General features: G+C 42.1%; 1 protein-coding gene across 2 annotated transcripts in view; it reads left to right on the top strand.

Annotated features, from left to right (window-relative positions):
* BDNF (brain derived neurotrophic factor) overlaps nucleotides 1-15,829 on the top strand; it is a 52,344-nt gene that overhangs the window by 7,222 nt on the left and 29,293 nt on the right. The window contains exon 1 of one of the 2 annotated variants that reach the window (XM_058663246.1): nucleotides 13,570-13,905. The exons of the other annotated variant lie outside the window; for it this stretch is intronic. The gene's annotated coding sequence lies outside the window, so the exon portion shown is untranslated. Of the gene's footprint in view, nucleotides 1-13,569; nucleotides 13,906-15,829 lie in introns of those variants that run through there. 2 annotated transcript variants of the gene reach the window in all.

The raw sequence follows: 15,829 nt of genomic DNA on the forward strand, positions 1-15,829 counted from the left end.
TCTATCATTTTTAACTTGTTGAGAAAAATGTTATGAAAAATCAAAGTGAGCTATTTGAATCTAGCATTAAAGAATCTAGGTCTTGAATTTGCCATTTACTAAGGAATAATGGTTTAGAAAGTTAATTTCATCAATGATCTAAACTTCTACAGAGCATTTTTAAAAGGGGAGGTGTAGTGAGAGATCTTTTATCAAAATGTAATCCTTATATTGCATGTGCATATTTTAATTTTTCAGGTCATTTCTTTTTAAAATCAATGATATTATATCCTGGAATTGCCTGATATCATGAATAATGCATTATATACATATGATAATAGATCATTAGATAGACTAACTAGGAGAAACATGAAAGGGAGCTGGTAGCCCAAGAATTGCAGAAGGTGTGTGGGCATTTTGACATCCAGGAAATGCTATAGATCTGTCCTTAGCTAACTCAGCCTGGTGAAGATAATTAAGAAAAAATGTGGGTGTAAAAAGACTGCAAGCCATTCCCTGGGATTGGTTAGATTGCAGCAGTAGTTCAAAAACAATTGGCACTGCCACCCACATTGGACATGATTGCCCTTTGATGAGGCAGCTATTGACTTTTATAAAGATGCCATATTTAAAATAACTTCTGATGCACTAGGGATGACAGACATCATTCTTGAATTCTATTTTAAACAAATGGAAAAACATATTCCACAGTATTAATTTAAAAATAAAAATCTTTCAAGTCTAGTTTCTAAAAATCAACACTGTAGCAACATGTGACCTCTGAATTTGACAATTCAGCCTGAAATTGTGAGAAATCCATCTCTTGTATTTTTCCAAGTAATGGGCACTTTCTGAAAGTAAGAACATTTTTTTATGTGCTTTTAACCAGGATGCTCTGTGTGTTTAAGCCCAAGATGCTTGTTATAATGTCACGGTATCTAGAAATTGCTTCAGAATATGCTAAATCTTGTATACACCGGTATCAGAAAGAATGAGAACAAATTTTTCTCCGGCTTCAATAAAATAAATCAACTATCTATAATCCCTAAGTAGTAAGGCTACAATTAGGAGAAATTTCCAACTTAAGTGACTGCAGAAAGGCTCAACAAGTTAAAGTCCTTGGTACAGGAATAGTACAGGGAATATGGGGGAAAAAAACAGAGTTGAAACATAAAAAGAGAAGCCAAGATGGGGTTGAGATTAATCTGAAGCTCTTGAATCAAAGCTTCCTATAAATACTCCTCAAGGTCATTTACCCAGGAAAGTATCTAACTTGCATCCTATTACTGTTCTGGCTGCCTTCGTTGGCCATCAGTGATATCTTCTGCTTTTACCTTACTCTTCTACCAAGAATCTCCTTTCCCCTAATGTCCCTTAATCATTTTTAAGACTTATTCTGTTGTTATTATCCTTTGTCAAATGCTGAATTATCATGAGGTATGTAACTTTGTACGTGCTATGAAGTCCACTCTTTTCATTGTCTGGGGGATACTGAATAAAGTCAATATTACAAAGATTACAAAGGAATCTTTACATGGTCATAAAAATACTAGAAAACTGTTAACTTTATGTGATAGAGTAATATACACACTTTACATGCATTGAATAGAACCCGGTAACAAGATAAAAAGTATAATTTTGAAATAGTGATAAGCATCAATGTGTTTTGAAATGTAACAACTGACATAAGACACAAAGGTGTTTGCAGTGTCTATGTGTGTTGAAGTCTGCAGATACTACTGCAAATTATCATTCATGTTTGCTAACATAACACTTAGGAGACATTTATTAATATTGTATAGATTCAGAATATTAAATGATCTAATAACAGCATTATTGCCTGGGTTATCATACCTGAAAAGGGGAAATTTTCATGGCAAAGAACTTCTCAGATTCATTTTTTGCCATTAGACAAGAGACCAAATGGTGAAAGGCCCAAATGATGTGACAACTAGAATGGGCTGACATGGTTTTCTACTGGCTTAGTTGTTACTCTATAGTGCATGCTCAGGATTACCCAGAGAGCACCAATCCACTGCCCTGAGTATGCATCACTCCAAAGAAAAAGATTGAAAGTTTCAACTCTCATCATTAGCTGGTGTGCCTTACCAACTTCAATAGACTATTAGAATGCTTGATGTTAGTTTTTACTATGCTATAGGAAAATATATGCAAATCGTAATAAGACTCAGGTAACATTTGTTTTACTTTTATCCAGTGCTATGTCATTCGCTTTATATATAATCAGTATAATTTAACCCTCAAAATAGTTCTAAGGGAAAGTTTCTATTCTAATTGTATGAATAAGGACATTGGAGATTGGAGTGTGTAACAAACATAGCAAATCTTAAACAGTGAAGCTAAATTTTAAAGCTAAAGTCTTCTGGTTCCAAAGAATCATAAAATTCTGGGCCTGGATAATAGTTCATTTGGCTAATCCTTCCCCTTCAACTCCTGGGATCCCATGTGGGCACCAGTTCGTATCTCAGCTGTTCCAGTTCCCATCCAGCTCCCTGATTGTGGCCTGGGAAAGCAGTCAAGGATTACCCTAAGCCTTGGGACCATGCAACCATGTGAGAGACCTGGAAGAAGCTCCTGGCTTCTGACTGTCCAGCTCCAGCCTTGGCAGCCATTTAGGAAGTGAAACAGCAGATGGAAGACATTTCTCTGTATCTCTTCTGTCAAATCTGCCTTTGAAATTTAAAAAAAAAAAATTAATTAGAGAGAGAGAAAGACCTTCACCATACCCTTTGAGATTATTGAGAGTGTTAAAAAAAAAAATTAGAGGCCACAAATGTTGCAGAAACATTTAGATCTTTACTAAGGAAAGAATTTTACACTTAATCTTAACCAAAAGGCCAAAAAAATGGCAATGAAAGAATTTTAGATTTCTGGTTATTACCTCCCTTTTCAGAAGCCAGTTTCCACAGTCATAAAATAGATAAAGTAGTAATACTTAAAAATGTTTCTGAAAAGCAAATAAATAAATAATAAAATTAAACTTCAGGAACTGTCATTGTGGCATAGCACATAAAGCTTTTGACTGCAATGTCAGCATGCTATATTGGAACTTGTTTGGTTCCTGGCTATTCCACTTCCAATCCAACTCCCTGTTAATGTGCCTGAGGGAATAGTAGACAGTGGCCCAAGTCCATGGACCCTCACACTCATGTGGAACACCTGGAGAAGCTCCAGGCTCCTGGCTTCCATCTTTGGCCATTTGAGTAGTTAACCAACAGATGGAAGATTCTCTCTCTCTCCTACCCCACCACTGCTCTATAACTCTGTCTTTCAAATAAATACAAGAAATATTTTTTGAAAAGGTTAGGACATCACCTAACTAATGAACTTTCCTCAATTAGCAGAGCCAATAAGTGGCAAAACTGGACTCAAACATGTACTAAATGCCAAAGTCCTTTTAAAGAAATCATCAAACTAATCTTCAAAGTGCTGTGAAGTCTTAGCTGCTACCATGACAATGACTATAATGCTTGAAATGTTATTATCATGAGAGAGAATTGTCAAGAAATAAGTATACTATCACTTAAGAGAAAGGCTAGAATCTGGGACTCTCCACCTGAATGCTCTTCCTTCCTCTTAATTTAGTTTATCACCCAAAGGATGATGTCTAACTCCTTTCTTAACTTGTTTAGGGCAAAACCAAGTCAGTTAACCACTGAGAGTTATTGAGTAAGAAACGTTATAAATTGTTTAGATTAGGAGTTAGTATGTTTATGAGACATTTCATAAGTTTGCCTTTTCAGACTGTTATTGGCTATAGTACTGCAGATGTAGTGAGGAGGAACACCCTCTCCAAAGACACACAGTGGATGACAAACCTCCAAAGCTAACATGTTGTTTACAGATGTAGAGAAGAAGAGGATGCACAAGTACAGTCTTAAACGTAATTACAAGGCTTACAGTCCCTGACGGGGACTAAATGTTTATTGGCTTTCCTTGTGCAATTCAATGTTCTTCCTCCAAAGGCTCCACTCTAAACTTGGAACATTTCTGGAAACAGCATCTCATTTTAAAGAATGCCAGGATTTATTGTATGGAGCCTTTGTGTCTATGTACCAACTCCTAACTTGGAATATTCGCTCTAGAAACTCAGATGTAGATTATGATCTGGGTAAGGAAATGATATATCTGTTTGAGCAACTTCCTGAAAATTGTCACCCATTTTCCACCTAGAAAGCTCCTTCTCAGTGCTGATTTTCAATAAAAGATTGAATGCATGCTGGTAAGTCTTAGCACAAGTCAATGGTCTTGGCAGAGCTATCCAAGCATGCAAGGAGTCAAAGATGTGGAAGTCTAAGAGGAGATCTTATACTTTCTCCACTCTGATTCGTTCATGGAGTAACCACAAGAATTCATAATGGTTTTGAAATTTCTTAGAGCTCAGAAACAAGGCCAGCAAAGTATGATTTTAAAGCATATTTTCATGTGTGAGAAAGTACTCCCAAAGTCTTGTCAGGTATGACTAAATAATATAATAGAAGAGTAAGTATCCTAATTTATCTTAGTTCAAAGTTCTAATTTTACAAACTTTTTGGAATATGACTTTCTAATTTAGTTTATTAAATAATATGCTGCTTCTGAAAGGAGTCCAAATTTACGCAGAAAATGTGCTTTAAAGATGATCTACTTCCCTGGTTTCTTTATTGTATTGAAATCACTTAAATCATTTGTTCTTTCTGAGTTAGGATCTGAATGTGTTTCCAGATTTAACAACTACAGTTTATAGTCCATAGATCTCATTTTATTGATTGGCCAGCAATGGTGCACAGTACTGATGATCTCAATTTATTCAGTAAACATTTACATGGCATTTACAGTATTTATAGGGATAAGCCTGGGCTAATGATGCAGTTTGTCCATCTTGGCCAGAAAATTATAGTTTAAATTAGGATCCAGGTTCTCTTGACTTCTATCTTGGCACTAAAATCATGTCACTTGACAAAGGCATTTCTTCTATTTTCCAGTAATCCTAACAAAAAAAGAATAGCCTGCAAAAGTTTTTGATTGTCTTAGTTTGCAAAATAAAGTGTGTGTGTGTGTGCGTGTGTGTGTGTGTGTAATTCAAGCAACAAAAGTAGAAACATACTTTTGTAAGACTACATTTTTAGAACAGTATAACTCAAAAGCATCATTGCAAGTATGGATGCCATATGAAGAACAATGGAAAAAGTTCTAACAATATTTCTTTAGCAATAAACATTAATTTTAAAATGGCAAAAAATGTATTTTAAACTTTAAATATTTTTTGTTTCAGCTTTATTTAAAAGGCAGAATTACAAAATTACAAAATTCTATAATTAAAGCATTGTGGAAAGATCTTCCATCCACTGATTCACTCCCCAAATGGCCACAATGGCTGTTATTGAACCAGTTTAAAGCCAGTAGCCAGTTGCTTCCTCTGGGTCTTCCACATGGGTACGGGGACCCAAACACTTGGGCCTTTCTCCCCTGTCTCCCTTGGCACATCAGCAGGGAACTGACTTGAAAGTGGAGCAGCTAGGGGTCAAACTGGGGTTCACATGGAATGCCAGTGCTGCTAGTGGAGACTTAACCCATTATACCATATCACTGAACCCTATTGACTCCTCCACTGTTACTTTATAATTATAAAACTCTAGGTAAGACAGGACAAAGCAAAACTTCAGGTTTTCACAGATTCCTGCAGTAATATGCTTTTGAGTTATACTGTGCCAAAAGTTGCTTAATCTAGGGACTTATTTTTAAACTATTAAAGAGGTCAGTGATGGTGACATGTTCAGTTCTTTTTTTCAAAGACCTTCAGGAAAACACGCCTAAAACATCAAATACTCTTAAATGATACCGATTGTCCTGCATTTTGGATGAGCATGCAGTTTTATAATAAATGAAATATTGGTCTTCATGGTTATAATTCGGCATTGAGGCTAACTTGAGAAAAATTCACATGGATCCCAATGTGTGTTTCAGAAGTCTATTTAATTTGTATCATAGCATCAACATCTGACTTCCAAACCTAAATATCTAGCCACATTCTAAACACAAGACCCCCTCCCTAGACACACATGCCAACTCTCCTGGGTCTTGACTACAGTCCAAGCAGCAAAAAAAATAAGGAGTTTCCAAAAATGTATATATCACTATGACTGCAAAAGATAAAATTCAGGAGACTTGGAATTTAGATTCATAGTGTTTATCTCCTGTTCATTTTCTACACCAGCCCTTTAGCCTCCATATTAAAGAAACATTTTATTTGTCAAATCCAGCTTCATCAATATCACTTTTTCTCAGATCCACTAGACTTGCTACTTCTTGGTATCTTTGTTTCAGAATGCCTACTTTTAAGCAAACACTTCCAGTTGTCAGTAAATGGTTGCAGGTTTCCTTGACAATCGCTGGAGACACTACTTTGAAGAAGTAAATGTTCTTTGTTCACAGATCTTTTTAGGGTGCTAACTTCATTCCACATTTGGCCTAATTTCTTCTAAGGACAACTGAACTGATTTTACAATCACTACTGAATATGCGCTAAACAAACAATTATGAGTAGCAGCAATGGAATATCTGCTGGAATATCTGCTGATTGTTTGCTCTTCAGCTCGGGTATAATTAGAAGACCCCAAATATTTGACCACATTGGGTGGTGTGATAATAATGAACATGCTTGTGATGGTGGAAATACTGAATTATATTTGATTTTTAGTATCAAGTAGGTTAGAATTTATCATGGAATCCAGCTTAATTTATGTTACTCTAATTAGACTTGTGTACACACAAAATGAAAAGAAATGGTCTAATTTAGGACAAAGTGAAAGTGTCAGAAGTACTTTCTGAGAGAAATTATGTCAAAATACAAATATTTGTGGATGTGCAAACACTATAGGTTAAGGGGCCACAGCTTGGGATATTAAGTACAGAAAAATCACTTGGTCTTAACTGTTTCTTTGGGGGGTACGGTGGAATAAAAATTAAACATGCTAGTCAAGATCTGTTTCTTTTGAAAAATTGCTTCCTCTAAAAGCTAAGGATGTAAGATACAACTTTGATACGAAAGTTCATCCTTTTATTAAATAACCACCTCTGTCTCCAAGTTGTATGGGGAAAGATTAGTCAATCTAATTGAATCTTTCCTGAACTTTTTCTCAACAGCTGTGCTCAGATAATTCATGACTCCCATGTTTCCTGAGCCCTGGATAATTTCACACACATGTCTAGTTTCGGTCTCCACGTATTCAAAAGAATATAGAGACCTTGGAGTAGATCCAGGGTAGACCCATGGAAGTGATTAATAGATTGGAAGTTGGACTTTGTGGAGAAGGTTGTGAGATTTGATCTCTTGCTAGGAGAAAGGTCTAAGTGGTGATTTACCACAAGGAGGTTAGTAAACAGCTGTTCCCCATCTTCACTATGGTTGGATGAAATGAAATAAGATATAAATTGCAACAAAAACAAAAATGTATTACAAGTGGGAACCTCCAAGCGCTAAAGCTGCTGAATTCCAGAAAAGTCCTCAGAATAAGGATGTATAGTCAGCCTCCGTGATCTCAGTGAGAGACCAATAACTGGTAAGAAAGATGAATAGTCGCTTGAGATTTTTTCTGAACCTTTCTTGTTATAATTTTTGTAAAATGAGTTTTACAAAATTTACTAAACTCAAGCAAAAATTCTTTATCCCACTTTTTCCTTACTCCTCGTTCCACCCATGATCCTTTGCCGACTTTTTGTGAAACTCTAATAATCAGGAATGCCTGTGGTAGTGAGCAATGCCTGGACTTCATCCCCTTTCTACTACCTCCAAGGTACTCCTGCAGCTTTGGGAACAAGTTTCTTGCCATCACTGCTACCCCCTGGCCACTAGAGGCATGGCAATTGTCATCTTTCTATACGTAAACACTCTGCAAGGCAAAATATATATATACTTTTGTTACCCCTGATGGATTCACAAATAGGTCAAGGGATTTAAACTATTTTGTCACAGTATGTGAGCAATGTATACCTAAAAGGTTGAAATGTGTTTTATTGCCTGGCTGTATCAGAGCCCGTAGAATGGTGTCTGACCCAGGCACTTAACCAAGTTTCCACTGCTTAAATGAATGTAACTGTAAAATAAGGGGAACTGAAGTTGAGAAAGTTTCCAGATGATGTTGTATGCTAGGTGTACCTAAAGCCTAACCTGGTCTTATACACATGCTGTTGAAGATTGTATTCCCTCCAGACCTGGTTATCAGGAGGACCAGGACAAGGGCGCCAGTTGAAGATTTTCCCCAGGTCCTTTGTTTAAAAAGACCATTACTATCAGACATTTTTTTAGATTCACATATTAGCATCATATAATCAAATTCTTAATATATTGAACTTGACATTGGGAAGTTAGGTAATTACTTTTCTCTCAATTATCTTTTATTACACTTTTATTTTTAAAGATTTATTTATTATTATTATTATTATTATTATTATTATTATTATGAAAGTCACAGTGACAAGAGAGAATGGGAAAGATAGAGATATCTTCCATGCCCTGGTTCACTACCCAAATGGCTGCAGCAGCCAAAGATGAGCCTGTGCTGGGACCCAGGAGCTTCCTCTGGTGGTCCCACGTGAGTGTAGGGGACCAAGGCCTTGGACTATCCTCTGCCAGTTTCCTAGCTCATAAGTAGAGAGCTGATTGGAAATGGAACAGCCAGGATTAGAACAGGCATTAATACAGGTAGAAATGCTATTAATACAGGTAGAAAAGTAGTTTGCTAAGCCACTGTGCTGATCTTTTTGTCCATTTTTTCTTTCTCTTTATTTTTGAAAATTAATAAATTTAGAAGATCTTTTACTTCAGTGATCATATAGCTTAAATAGGTGATCTCAAAAATAAAATAATCTGCTCTTTATCAGATTCAATCTCCTGAAACCCTGTAGTTTAATATCATGGCTCTTTTCCTAGCACAACTAACACCACAGCGTTTGTAAGTTTAAGTGTAAGCCCTAATTCTACTTCTCACATCCCTTTAGACCACACTCACAGAAATAACATAATGAATCAATCAATTTGTCTTTCCCTATTGATTTTTACATATTCTCAGGGAAAAATCTGGTAATACAGAGTGTTGTAAGTTAATGGTTCTCATGTTTAGGGGTTAGTCTCGCCAATGGCAGAATGATTTTGGTGTTGTTGTATGAACCCTTCAAAGAAGGGTTCGCTGTTTTACCTCTTCCAATCTGGGCCTTTTAACTTTTTCTTCTGTGGGTCTTTGCTGTTACCTGCCACAAAGGGCCATGCTTGATTACATAATTCCTGTGATAGATGGTGACTGATTCGAACACATGCTTAAGCATGGCTCTAATGTGATCAATCTTAAAAGTCTTGGCAAGAAATGCCATCTAATGAACAGGGAAACTGTTTCTCCCTTAAAGTTTTTCTTAGGATAGGCCTTACTCCAAAATTCTGAGGACTGAGAATGACAGTTCAGAACTGGATTGGACCTTGGAAATCACCACGCATGAATGGGAAAACACCTTTGCCTCTACTCAGCAGAGGATCTTTGTATTCACTTACTATGTTTTCTGTGCTACTTACTTACTCGTTTTCAGCAGTTTTTGAGATCAATTCATTTGATACTAGACAATTTTTTTTCAAGAAATATTGAAGGCAGGAGTAACTAGGAAACTTGAACGAAGACAATTAAGCATAACATGCTTATGCTGGTAGAATTGACCTCAGCCAATTAAAATTATTAATAGAAAAAATATGTCAACATCAAATATGAGCCTACTGCCTCTGATCCCACTTGGGTAATGAAGATTAGTTTATATTTCCTGACAGGATGGGAACTCAAATTTCTCACTGGCCTTTGCCCTCCTGAAACATTGAATTAGGACAGCATTAAACCAAAATCAAAAGGAAACAAAAATTTTGTTAGTTCAAAATTAATGCTCAAGTGCCACAAAAGAGAAATAGATAGCACTTTCTTATTAAGCTGTGATGCCTGTCTTCTTTTTGGTAATGAAGGACATGTTCATGTCATAAACCTGGAATCTTTACTCTTCACATACTGGTCATGTCAGAAACCACTATTTATAAAGAATCAGAAATGCATCTTTTATGTTCTCAACATCTCCATTGATCATCATGGGCAAAAATTCCAAGAAAAGTTTGATCTTATAGATCCAAAGATATCCCAATACACTACCCAATTTAAATAAAGAAAAAAGAAATATGCAAAAGTCCATGTAAGGCACTGGTACAGCTTAGGGTCATCTTGTCTTCACTGAGATTCTTCACTGTGCATGTGGGCAACTCACAAATCAGAAAACTTAGGAATACTCAGTTGTATTAAGATGACTGGTTCATCACGCTAACCTGAATGAGCACAAAACCTTTGATTTCTAGATATCCCTGCTTTTGCTGGCTCCTCTAGGCTTTTCCTCAGTAAAACTGCACCACACACTGGAACATGAATATACAAACCCTTATTTATGCAATATCAAGTGAGAGAAGGAACAAGCAGATTGGTTACAGACCTATCCAATCAGACTCTCAGAAAGCAGAGCACTGTTTTTTTCTTCAGCAGAAACGCTGAGGCAGCAATGTCAATTTAGCAGGTAAAAGGTTTGCCATAACTTCTGACTGATCAGCACTGAGAATGCTAAATTCTTGACAGTCACTTACTTTCCAGGTAGTTCTCTGGAAGGAAGTAAAATACTTAAAATTCTGGGGATATAATTCATTTTCATGCAAATTTAGAGTTAGTAAGTATTAGTTTGATGGTGACCTAAAGTTACAGAGTGTGGGATAATTTCCCAAATTCATAAAGTAGCACAAGTGTAAGTGTGTGTGTGTGTGTGTTAAGTTCTCCTTTGTAAAACCAGTCTTCCACACTGTATTAGAATAGTAAGTGAAACTGTGTTTACTCTCAACCTACATCCCTGGGAATCTATGCAGAGTATCCCGGCAGTGGCCAAGCCCAGCCTCCTGCTCTCTGTCGTTCACTGCTTTCTGGTTAGCCTCCATATTTCACATAGATTTAATATTCCACGATGAACTGCGCCATCTGTGCGGCAGGGTAGTTTGTATTGGTCGTGTGCTCTGTCAAGTTGACAGAGGTGCAAAGCTAAATGTGTGACACTCTAAGAATATGCATATATTTGAATAATTTGACTAGTCCAACAATTTGCAGACACATTCTGAAGGATCACACATTCTGATAGCACTTCCCCAGAGCTTCGTTTACTGGGGAGGAAGGGAGGAAAGCAGGGGCATTTCTTGCAAGAACATTTACGTTTACTGAAATCTTGTCCCTAATAGTCCCTGTGAACCCGGGAAAGTTATTTGGAGCACCCAGTCTCAGGTTCTTCGTTTATAAAACGGGAATAGGAACTTCTTTCACAGCCTTTAGAAGCTCGAAAACATATAATGTTAGTGAGCTCAGTTTGCTAACTGTACGCCATTACGTGAATTGAACTGAGGATGTACTAACACTATATATTCAGTTCAGCAGCACATTCTTGATAACCACAGAGGGTCCAGGAAAGGAAACTGTTTATCTTTCCCTTTAGCAAAATTAATTCTGGGGTGTTTCAGGAAATTATTACAGCAATGAGCCTTAGCAATTATAAGGTAAGACTCTGGAGATCCCAGAGAAAGGTATATACAGGTAAAAGTTCCTAGGAAACCTGGGGGTGGGGGGGCGGGAGCGTGCTCTGGAATTCAGCTTAGCACCTGAAGCCAGGCTTCAGATTGTTTGCATCTGAATTGCTTGAGGTGTGGATCCTGGACTCTGCCCTACCAGGTAAAGCACAATTTTCAGGAGAAGGCACCTTCCCTTTGCCACTTTCCTAGGTGATTTCTAGGTGTGGAAGGACTCCAGGTTAAGTACCCCTGTCATCGCTGCTTTGTTTTTGATTTTAAGGTCCATCCTGATACTTATGAATTCGTTAAACTACTGAGAAGAAATTTTACTTTTAAGGCCAGAATCCAGAAAAAACGGTTGAACAAGTTGGTCAAATGAGTAGTTGAAAATAATTCTCTGGCCCCTTGCCATGTATGCTCCCTGCCAGGGTCTTAGCACACGCAAATAAGAACCCCAAAGATGGGTCTTCCTTTGTGGGCAGGGCGAATAGGGGATGGAAAGAGGGGTAAGGCTGGGTGGGAGAGAAGGCACTGCGCCAAGTCCTAGAGACCCCCGGTTGAAAAGCAGGTTTTAAATTTGTACTTGTTGTCGGATTCAATTTGCTTGGGCTGGAAATGAAAACATCTGCCACAGCGTGCCATGCCCCGGAACGGAACTCTTCTAATAAAAGATGTATCATTCTAAATGCGCTGAATTTTGATTCTGGTAATTCGTGCACTGGAGTGTCTATTTCGAGGCAGCGGAGGTATCATATGACAGCGCGCGTCAAGGCCCCGTGGAGCCCTCTCGTGGACTCCCACCCACTCTCCCATTCACCGCCGAGCGGGCTGCTGCCGCGGCCGCTCCCCCCGCACAGCGAGCTAGCATGAAATCTCTCAGCCTCCGGCGAGATCAAATGGAGCTCCTAGCTCAAGGGGTGCGAGCCTCACCTCCGCCATGCAATTTCCACTATCAATAATTTAACTTCTTTGCTGCAGAACAGAAGGAGTGCAACTGGGCAGCGAAGACTTGCGCCCCCCCCCAACCCCCACCTCGTCCTTTTTAACCGAAGGGAAGGTGGGAAAATAATAATAATATTAGTAATAGTAAACGTCTGGAGTTTGGGAGCCGAAGTCTTCCCAGAGCAGCTGCCTTGATGTTTACTTTGACAAGTAGTGACTGAAAAGGTGGGTTGCTTTTCTTTCGTTTTCCGTTTTCCCTCGTTGGGTCGCCGAGAAAGCGTGTAGCTTTAGCCGGGGCTGTCATTCGCTTCGGCTTCCTGGCTGGAGCAAGTAACTTGGTGTAATGTTATCTGGGGGCGTTCATGAATTAAAAATGCCGTTATTATCTTGATTGAATTCCTATTAGGCAAACTCGGGAAAGGTCAGCGCGCGAACTCTGGTTAAGCCGGCGTGTTTAAGGTAGCGGAGTAAACCCGCAGCCCCCACGCTTCGTGGGATTTCATTGTGTGTGCTCGTGTCCGCAGGCTCCGTGGTGCGGGAAGGTGCGGGAAGGTGTGTCTGTGGTTCGGGAAACGCACGCCCTCTCCCGCGGAACTTGGGTGTTGGGATGGGGAGGAAGAGGGGGAGAGTTGGCGGCGAAAGGAGCAAGCCCTCTGGGCGTCCGATTCGCTGACGACCCCCCGGCCTGGCACGCTCTGCCCGGGTTTCCACGGAGGGCGCAGGACGCAGGGTTGCCCACCAGTGGGGCTCGCCCACCCTTCCCAGCGGCGGGCGTCCTGCCCAGGCGCCCGGGCGGGCGCGGTGCTGGCCGGGCTACGTAGTTGGGGCGATGGACTGGGGGGCGCTCGGGCCTGGGGAGCCCCCCACCCCCGGCACCGCCCGGGGGGGGATTCCTAGGCTGAGCCCGACAGAGGAAAAGGCGCGGCGTTCCCTTTAAGCGGCCGCCCCGAACGGGTATCGGTAGCGCGGGCGAGCCTGGGCAGGGGGGCGGGAGGGGGGCGGCGCCGTCTGACCAATCGAAGCGCAACCGAAGAGCTAAATAATGTCTGACCCGAGCGCGGGGTGCAGGCTGGAGTTCCAGGTCCCCGCCGCCGCCGCGCCCGGGCGTGCCCGCCCGCCGTCCCGCGCACCCCGTCCCGCCTGGAGCTCCGGGGCCGCGTCGTGAAGCCGGCCCCGAGCGCCCCCACCTCCCGAAGCTCGCGGGGCGTGGATAAGACCCTAGGACTTGGCAGCTGCCACTCATTTCTGCCGTGGGGCCGGCGGGGAGACGCGCCGCGACGGGGACCGCAACGGGGCGCAGGGGCCAGGAGCGGGACAACGATGTGACTCCGCCGCCCGGGACCCGAGAGCTTTGTGTGGACCCCGAGGTAGGCGAGCGCCGGGCGTGGGAGCTTGGCGCGGGAACTGCCCGTCCAGGAGGAAAGTTGACCGGGGAGTGGGGGGTCCCCAAAGTTGTTCGAAGAGGCCAGAACTCCATCTGCTCACCTCTTCCGGGGAAGGGAGGATGTGGAGTGGCTGTTGGGGGCGCTTTCTGCTCTGCCGTGGGCCCGAGGGGCTGCTGGACCCCGGGCGGCCCTGAGGCCTCGAGGGGCTACATTGCGCCTCCGGGATCTCTGAAGCCCGACCCCAGGCAGAGGGAATCGCGAGCGAGATTCCGGGCGCTGGTAGCGGGAGCTGTGACCGATGGAAGGTGTGCGGGGCTGGGGCATCCTTGGTTCGGGCCAGGTGTCATTGTGCAGACGGCGGGGCTTGCGCCCTCCTCTCACGGCTGTATCCCCGGCTCTGGCCGGAGTAGAGACCACAACGGACGTGCAGGTCCAAGGCCAGTGTAGCCCGAGCAACCTGGGGGTCGTTCTTGTTCTCTAAACTGAAAGGGTCTACCAGCCTGCGAGGGAAGCGGTACCCACCCCTCTCCCCACGCTGCGTCCCTTCCTTAGGGCACCCTACTCTGGGGACGTGGAAGTTTCTTTAGTCTCAGGGAGTGAGGGTATGTGAGGGATAGGGGTGGGAAGCATGAGAGTGGGAGGGAAGGGTGGTCCTGACTCGGGTTGGTTTCTGTGGGGGATGCAGAGCCGGGAAGAGAAATGGGCGAGTTAAGCTGCGCCTGGAAAGAAATAGCAGACGGTTGGGGGGCTTTGTACCGGCTAGACCGCGTGGAAGGAAATTGGAGACTTGAGGGCACTCTCCGGAATGGGGGGAAGCCGCGGAGTGTGGGGGTGAACCGAAGCCTCCGCCGAAGGATGCAGTGTTTGTGCGTCGGGGGTGGAGCGGGCACGGGGGACCGCGGGGTGGGCGGGAAGGAGGAGGAGGAGGAGGGTGTGGAGGAGGGGCCGGGAGCGCGGCTCTAGGGAAGGTAGCGGGTGCCCTCTGCCGGCCACATCGCCAGGAGCGGCCAACGGGGCGCGAGGCTGGGGGTGGGAACCGGTTAGGGATGGCTTTGCGGGGATCACTTAGGAAGCTGGTAGGAGGGACTTGTTGCATGACGTCGCTGCCTCCAGCCGGGTGGAACTGGCGGCTCTGCGTCTGAGGTTTAGATTTAACGCGCTTCTGTGGCTGCAATGCCAAAAGATAGGTTAGGTCGTCCTAGACGGTATTTCCAGGTGTCTTGTCAATGCTAGTAGAAACCATAGACCCTTTCTAATGAGAATGCAGGAGTTTTTTGGGGTTGAAGCAAAGCAAGGCATGTTTCTAGCTGTGTGTTAGCCTCCTGGTATAATTAAGAAATATATAATTGGAAACTTCGATTTTTAACTGCATAGAATGTACTGGTGCCATTAAAAGAGACCTTTCAGACGGGTTCGGCTTTTTAGAAAACAGCTCTTCTGCTTTTATTTTTTAATCCAGAAGTGTATACTTTATGTGCTTTGGCTATCAAGGCAAAAGTCATTTAATTGGGCTTCCAGTATAGCACTTTTTTTAAAACACCTTTACTTAGTGAGGGTATAACTGCAGGTTGAATTCATCTGAACATGGGAACCTTCATGCGACATTATCACTTTTAGGCTAGAGGTTTCTAGGACTGTTGACATGTTGCACACATCAGAAAACAGAGCAAAGCTTTCACTCCGGGGACAACAAAACCCATTTGACATATCTGGGATGCCTGCTCCCTGATTCTGCAAATACTTGGCTTAAGACTTGCTTTTGCGAGTTTACCTCTGAATTAGCAGAGGTAAGAGAAAGGAAAGAGACACTTGTTGAAATATAACCAGAACCTTTATTGGAATGTAAAGCACGTCGGTTTCCACTGCTGGAATTCCAGGGCCATCATGTTGTTGTCTTTTCCCCCTT

This window comes from Ochotona princeps, chromosome 4, assembly GCF_030435755.1.
Source record: "Ochotona princeps isolate mOchPri1 chromosome 4, mOchPri1.hap1, whole genome shotgun sequence".
Classification (NCBI taxonomy): domain Eukaryota; kingdom Metazoa; phylum Chordata; class Mammalia; order Lagomorpha; family Ochotonidae; genus Ochotona; species Ochotona princeps.